Source organism: Humulus lupulus, chromosome X (assembly GCF_963169125.1).
Source record: "Humulus lupulus chromosome X, drHumLupu1.1, whole genome shotgun sequence".
In the NCBI taxonomy this organism is placed as follows: Eukaryota; Viridiplantae; Streptophyta; class Magnoliopsida; order Rosales; family Cannabaceae; genus Humulus; species Humulus lupulus.
This window is the reverse complement of record NC_084802.1, coordinates 219,281,590-219,290,065: the sequence shown is the minus strand read 5'-3', so window position 1 is coordinate 219,290,065 and position 8,476 is coordinate 219,281,590. Positions and strand designations below refer to the sequence as shown.

Genomic DNA, 8,476 nt, shown 5'->3' with positions numbered 1-8,476 from the left:
GTTGAGGTATGAATGAAGTTTTGGGGTTAAAATATAGATTTGGATGATGTTTGGGATTGGTTTTGAAGCTTGGTTTTCAGGCGAATCGCAGGGGAGAAAACCAGAGATTTTTCTGGTCTGCAGGTGGCGCCCCAGCGCTAGGCAGGGCAGAGAGTAGGACTCTCTCTATTTTGGGGCAGCGCCCCAGCGCTATTCCACTTTCCAGCAAACCTATTTTTGGGGTTTTGGATGATTTTGGGGGTTTGGGGGATGGTTCCACTACCTCGTTTGGGTAATTAGGAGTCCCGAGAGTGCGGGATGGATCCCGGGAGTGAGGTTTTAGATTTTAAACGTTTTTATGATTTATTTTATTGATGAGATTCGATATTTGGTTATGACTAGGTGGCCGCTAAAGGATCAAAGGATTGATCGTTCTCAAGGGTCATTCTTTTACTAATTCTTGCTCGAACCCGAGGTAAGAAAACTGCACCCTATATATATATATATGACATGCATGGTTGTTATTGAGGCACGTCGAGTGTTTAAATGTGATGCACGAGAAACATGTGGTTAGGGCATGCCATGAATGTTAAATGTGAGATTGATCAGAGCTTGAGTCTCTGTCTTTGTGCATGATTCTAATTATGCTAGCAATTGTTAAGTAAGCATGCTGAATGTCTTGTATTTGGATATTTGACATATGATATATGCCTGGTAGCATTGCTTACTTGTGCGTGTTAGTAATCTAAGAGTCAGAAGCGGCATAAGCGTCATGAACGCAGAGCCGATAAAAGATTAGATCTAATGAACATCTCCATTGAATGACACATATGGAGAATTAATGCTGGACCGACCCTAAGTTCGATGAACATCGGCATTGGATGACTCATATGGAGCATTAATGTTGGACTGACCCTAAGTTCGATGAAAATTATAAGCGCTTGCCTAGTTCTATGACTAGTTACTCAGAGCCAGGGCCAAAGGCCCAGGTGACCCTATCGTCACATGGCTAAGGGAGCAGTACCCACAGTTGCGACCCTATGGTCACTCTTTTTTTGCCTAGTTCTATGACTAGTTACTCAGGGCCAGGGCCAAAGGCCTAGGTGACTGTTTTGTCACATGGCTAAGGGAATAGAATCCCACGTTAGTGACTCTATGGTCACTCGGTAGGTTTATGTTGGTGACTATTTCATCAAACACCTATCTTGTTTAAGCTAGTGAAAGGATCACTTATTTGTAAAGCCCAGGTGACCGTATCGTCACGGGGTTAGTGGGAACGGAACCCACCTTAGTGACTTTTACAACCGTCAGTCTTCTATTTAGGGCAATAAGCCCAACATGATTATCGGAACCGCCAGTGTTAAATCACTTATCTGATTAGGATTGACTTGATAGTCATCCACTTAGGAGGGCAAGATTCCTTATCCCGGATACCCATCATTGTTTGAACTTATTTGCATGTGTGATTATGACTATTATTGCTAGGCATGCACTTTATGATTTGATGACATGTTATTACTGTTCATGAGCATATTGAGTTTTCTTGTTGGGCTTCGGCTCACAGGTGCTATGTGGTGCAGGTAAAGGCAAAAGAAAGCTGGACCATCCTCGAGTTGGAGAGCTTAGGTGACAATGTGTACATATGCGGCTGCTCGACCGCCACGGCCGAGGGTTGAAAGAGGAACAAGGGTTAAACCTTGTTTTGCCGCTTAGATAGGCTAGTTGTAAATCTTTTCTTTTTTATAGACCTTTAAATTATATTTTTGGGATCCCAATGTATATAGTAAACGTTTTAGTGAAACATTATATCTTAACCAAATTTTTTAATCCTAAACCACTAATCATACTTAGTTACACGATTATGGCCAAATGACTCGGTTAGCGAGTTTAACACTGTTTAAAATGTGCACCGTAGCGGTCCCTGGAGTTTAAGGCATTACAAATGGACTTGTTAGCGCACTTTCAAATTCAGCTGATAGGATGTCATTGTTGTGGAAATTATGTACGCAAGTATACACAATCGCAACACATGTAATAAAATAGTAAGTAGAGTATCGTTCCCACGAGGACTGTTACTAATTGCAAAGAATCAATCTTTATTTCTAATTCATTTGACGAATAATGAACATAGAATTCACTAAATGAAAAGTAATAAACAATAAATTAGAACAATAAAGAACTCAATAATAAATATATTAATTCAATGGATAAAGATATAGAGTTATTAACTTCATCAACTATCCACATATGCCTCTCTAATGTGATTTCAAGAATCCTCATCTCAATCATGATAGAATATTACAACTATAAATTATATTCTTACTTGGACTTATAACTCTCTACAATAAGCAAATCTCCTACATCTCTGTGGTAAATTAACATATTGCAGGCATTAAACACGTAATCGCTAAGCTACATAAATCATACGGGTACTCTCGTCCAATATAAATTTATGATTATTTGACTATAGCATATTTATCCTTCACTTCTCATATCTCAGGTTAAAATCATATAAATCATGCAATTAGTGGCCAATTAATCACAAGTCAAACAATTCACAATATTGATATGTTAATATGTAGCTTCTTAAACACCTCCAAAAACTTTACAAACTGTTTATCTAGAATCTTCTTATGGAGCCTCTATGGATATGGAATCCTGATATGATGCTCAATGCTGACTGGTGGTACCACTTCTTTCTCTGGAAGGCCTTCAGTAACCTTCTCTTCACTAGACTTCTTTTCTTCTATGCCTTGTGTCTTCTATTCCTGACTCACCTTCTCTGACTGATTCTCTCTTGGCTCTTCATGCTGTGTTCCACTCCTCAAGGTTATGGCTTAGTAGGATTTGCTTCCGTAGTGCTAGGAAAATTTCCTTGAGCCCTGTTTATCATCAAAGTAGGAAACTGACAGTTCTAAGTCTCCAAACTCCTTATAGATGCCATGGTTTTGGTCATGAATTGGTTTAGTACATCAGGTTGTGCTTCAAGTAGTTTCATGGGTATTGGCTATTATGGTGGTCTATTTTGTGGTTGATAAAAGCCAGGTGGAGGTTGTCGATAAGATTGTTGGTGCTAAAGGAAAGGCTGGTTGTTTTGTGGAGGTTGGTACTGTTGCTGGGTTTGAGGATAGCATTGTTGTGTGGCTTGGTTGCTGTTCCAATAAAAGTTTGGATTGTTCTTCCAACCTTGGTTCTATGACATTGAAAAGGGATTGTTGGCTGGCCTTTAGAAATTCCCTATGGCTTGCACTTCTTCCATGGGCATGTTATTCATATCTAAGGCAGGGCACTGATTTAGTGGATGAGCACTCCCACATACTTCACATATATTTTGTACTTGCATGGCTTGAGATGGAAGATTGCTCTGTTGTAATTGTTTTGTTAAAGCCACCACTTGAGTTGTAAGCATGAAAATAGCATCAACTTCGATCATACCAGGCACCTTCTTTGTTTGTCTTAGCAGGCCACTTGTAATTGTTCATGGCCATCTCTTCCAGTAATAAATATGCTTCATTAGCACTCTTGCTCATGAACGCACCCCTACTGCTTCAATTATTGTACGAGTAATACCCTTTAACCCATTGTAAAAATTGTTAACCAACATCCACTTCTTTATACCACGACGAGGGCACTTCCTTAACAACTCTTTAAATCTCTCTCATGCATCATACAATGATTCCCCTTCCATCTGATGGAAATTATTAATTTCCCCTCTCAACTTTGCAGCTTTTGCTGGAGGGAAAAACTTTGCAAGTAACTTATGGGCTAGTTCCTCTCATGTTGTAATAGAATTGGCTTGCAGTGAAATTAACCTACTCTTTTCTCGGTCTCTTAGGGAAAAGGAGAATAGTCTCAGTCGAATAGCATCGTCACTCTCCTCATTCATCTTAAAAGTTGCACACAGCTACAGGAAATTGGCTATGTGCAAGTTGGAATCTTTAGTAGGCAACCCTCCAAATTGAACGGTGGATTGAACCATTTGTAATATTGTTAGCTTGATCTCAAAGTTATGAGCGACAACTTTGGGGTGTATGATGCATGAATGCACTCCCGTGACAGTGGGAAGCACATAATCTCTAAGCGTCATTGATCCTTGTTCCACTGGGACCTCTGCTACATTAGGAATCTCAGCCGCAGCTGTTGCCCTTGGAATATCATTCGCCACATTGTTTGTTGCGTTCCCCTTATTTTTAGCCATGGAAAATTCCAGCCTCCTCTTAATCTTTCAATTTTGTCTACAAGTTCTTTCAATTTCAAGATCTACAATTACCGATTCCTTCTGTCTACTACATCGCATATACCAATGTTTCCTGAAAGCACAATATTAGACACAACCGAATTAGAATGGTAAATAATAAAAAAAAGTTGAAATAAAAATCAACTATGTTAATATTAATAATATAGTCCCCGGAAATGGCGCCAAAAACTTGTGGAAATTATGTACGCAAGTATAAGCAATTGCAAACAAGTAATAAAATAGTAAGAAGAGTATCATTCCCACGAGGTTTGTTACTAATTACCAAGAATCAATCCTTATTTCTAATTAATTTGACGAATAATGAATATAGAATTCACCAAAATAAAAGTAATAAACAATTAATTAGAACAATAGAAAACTCAATAATAAATATATTAATTCAATGGATAAAGATATAGTGTTATTAACTTTATCAACTATTCACCTATGCCTCTCTAATGTGAATTTAAGAATTCCAATCTTAATCGTGATAACAAATTACAACTGTAAATTATATTCTTACTAGGACTTATAACTCTCTGCAATAAGAAAATCTCCTACATCTCTGTAGTAAATTAACATATTGCAGACATTAAACACATAATCCCTAAGCTACAAAAATCATACGGGTACTCTCGTCCAATATAAATTTATGATTATTTGGCTATAGCATATTTATCCTTCACTTCTCAGATCTCACGTTAAAATCATATAAATCATGCAGTTAGTGGCCAATTAATCACAAACAATAAACACAAGTCAAATAATTTATAATATTAATAGGAAATTCATAAAAATTGTATTAGATAATCATAAGGTTTTGAGAAGAATCCATTAACGCTCTAAATAAGAAATTAGTTCCTAATAAACATAATCAAATCCATCAAACGAAATATAAACATCACTATAAGAGAAAGTAAAAGAAGAAGAAGAATGATAGGAACAAGTTGAAGTCCAAGCGTTTGCCTCCATAGAGTATTTTCTTGAGTCTCTCCTTAGGTTTTTTTTTTTCTTCAGAAACTCGTCATAATGTTGCCCTAATTAAAATGTGAAATTCCACTTTTGCCCCTTATTAAAATGCCCTAATTCTCACTATGATCGCCTTAGGCCCACGACCCCATAATGAAGCATCGCGGCCTGTGTCCAAGAACCAAAGTCATCTCGTCTTGGGCTCAACAAGCATCGCAACCCTTATTCTCCAACTAATGGCGCCTTGGCTCAGAAAGGTAGCGTCGCGGCCCTCAACATCTCAGAATTTTGGCGTCTCTATCTAATCGCAGCGTCGCTCCTCTAATGCTCAAGGCCACGACTCAAATGTCTTTTTTTTTTTCACCAAATCACATCTTTTCGAGGCCAAACACAGTCCATTTATCAAATTTTCTATAAATCTTGAAAAATTGTCAAATACAGGCAACAAAAGCACCATACTGCACAAACGTAATTAAATAAGCTAAAAAATTCCCTAAAACAACCATCTAAAACATTATAAAAACTACTCTATTAGCCATCTAGAACACATTTTGTTGATCCTACTCTTCCCTTTGTTAGGTTGATATATAATATCTTAAGTAGGCTATTTTACTTTTATGAGTCAAATTGCAACAAGATATATTACAGTGTTGTACACGAAAAAATGCATAATGCTTAAGCAAGGGTAATGCCTTCTTTACTTTGTGTGTTGTGAATAGTTGAATTGATAGACATATTGAGGCTAGGTTTTGGCTTTCTATGTTTTGTAAAAGCAAAACTTTAATGGTGTCAGAATCTGTCCATTATGATAATGTGCTCACACTAGCTGATACTAACTTGCATGTGAATATTTCTTTTCACTAAATTGACCTCTCAATTTTCAGCAAAAAAAAAATTGAACTCTCAATTGTTGCCTTTTCTTAATCAATTTCACTTGTGCATAATAATAAATGTAGATTACTCTTATAGACGGCATGTACTCACAAATTAGACGCAACGCAAATGGCGACAGTCGTGTTGCTTAAATTTGATTTGAGCACAATCTGATTTTTTTCCCTATTTTAACATCCCAAAATATTTTGGCAACTTCAAGATAGATGTTTTCCTTTTATTTATTATAAATTATATTTGTTTCTTTTATTTTTTTTAACTTAAATTTTCCAGCCATAGCAGCAGCTTCAACTGTGTTATTTACCAATTTACCATTTAAATTTTCCCTGACTGGGTCATCAACAATAGGGTAATCACTCATAGAGCTCCACTTTTATTATCATACTATTGCACTTCACTAGGATTTTCAATTTTCCAGATCGCATTCTTTTCCACTCCATCAATTACAAATGGACATTGTTAAGCGAAACTCAACTAAAGCAGATTGGTGAGCATAATCATCTTCTTCTACTAGACCTTATTTATACACCATTCAGGAAAGGAGAGCCAATTAACAAGAGTAAATAGGATTTGATTGGGTTGTTGGGGAACCTATTCAAGTTTTGGTTGATTTGGAAAATCCATGTGGCTTTTATTTGAGGGTTGGTAATAATTATTTGTCTGTGAATTCAAGAAATTTTGATCATTTCCCTGTTACTGTTAATCTTCCAACTAATTCATCAAAGGTTATCAGCTTGTCTGGGATTCTGACATCAGTGGGGCCTGTGACAATTCATGGGTGCATTGTCCGCTACTTTGGTGTTATTACAGAACACCTGTTTAAGGATGTTGACAACCTGCTTCTTGGAGCAATGCAAGGACTTGTGCTCTCTAATTCTTTGAGATGTTGTGGGTCTGGGAAATTGAAGAATGTATCAGTTCCAAGTATTTATGTGGCACTGCTGCTACCTTTGTTGGTATCACGTATTGTTGGTGGTGATGGTGCAATTATTCTACATGAAGGTGAAATTCGTGATGTATGGACAAGTCTAGCAAATGCTGGCACAGTTCCAGTTGAGCAGGCCCATATTTCACTTCTAGAGAAGAACCAAGATTATGTTGTCTCATTTGCGAGTGAAACCTTAAAATATGCATTTCCCTTGAAACTTGGTGCAAAAATGACAATACATGTGACCTTAAAAGTCTGGAAACAGTCATTTGTGGCTGATCCATTATTCAGTTACCGATTTGTTGTACTTTTACCTTTTATTTTGATTAATTTTAAAGTGACAGTTTAATGTCAGGCAACTGTGAGTTGGCACTAGTTTTCACGAGAGGAGTTGAATTTGATTTTTTTCTTTCTCTTTCTATGTACACATGTTGTTAGTTTTTTCAATGGGCAATTGTAGTTAATGTTGAAGGATCTCAGCTTTATGTTTCCTTCTTCAAGAATGCAAGTTTTAATAGGAGGATGTATAGAATCCAAGTAGACTAAGAATGTGATGTTGTGTAGCTTAGTTGTACAAGATAGTAATAAGGTTGTATTGTTTTTGTTGTACGAAAGTTAGTGGCTAAATTAGCTACAGGTTCAACTAGAGTTAATTAGGAAATATATAGGAGGTTATTATTTACAAGAGTGAGTTCGAAAAATTTTGGAGGTCATATCATTCTGGTCCGGGAGAGAAAGACCTTTTGGTCAATCTTGTGTACTATCTAGTGTTTTGATCTCTAGATCAAATTTATCAATAAAAAAGATCAATTCAGTTCCATCACCTGTGTAACTAAGTAACTGATGAGTGTCTATTTTATGCACTCATTTGTCTCTTTTATTTTAATTTTGTGTGCACACTTCATGTTTTTATGTAGCTTTGATGTGTTATGTTTAAATGCGCATGAATAAGCTTAATTGATGATTTTGTGGCCAACTTATTCCTTTATATTATAAAGAAACTTATAGAAATAGAAGTTGTAGACCTTTTTCTCATATTTCCATAGCTTTTTTCAATCGTTGCATTTGCAGTTCGGATAAAAAAGTTATGCATGTGTTTACTGAGCAGTGTCGAAATCGAGAAGTGAAGTGAGCTAAAAAAACAAGTCTACTAGAAGCTGACCTCAGAGGAGCCATTTCGTCTAGCCTGCTGTCAGAAGTTAAATTTTACATTTTGCGCCTGGACTTAGGACTTAGGCACCATTGTGCCTTGCTGTTTAACGCCCAAAATGTGACAACCACTAAGCGGTGGTTGTAGTATAATCGGGCGGTCGATCCACAAGGAGGTAACCTAAAATCAAAAAGTTAGTAACAAGAAAGAAATAAATTATAAATGGAAAGATGTATGAGATTTTGGTATTGTATTTTTGATAAAGTGGTGAAATGAGATAAGTGAAATAAATGTAAGATGTAATCAAGAGTTTGAGAAAATG

The 8,476-nt window shown here is 36.6% G+C and overlaps 1 non-coding gene across 1 annotated transcript; it reads left to right on the top strand.

The window, feature by feature from the left end:
* Nucleotides 1-3,593: 3,593 nt before the first annotated feature.
* LOC133807892 (small nucleolar RNA R71) lies at nucleotides 3,594-3,700 on the top strand. The gene has a single exon (XR_009879778.1). It is a non-coding gene; the product is annotated as a small nucleolar RNA R71 (small nucleolar RNA).
* Nucleotides 3,701-8,476: the final 4,776 nt, after the last annotated feature.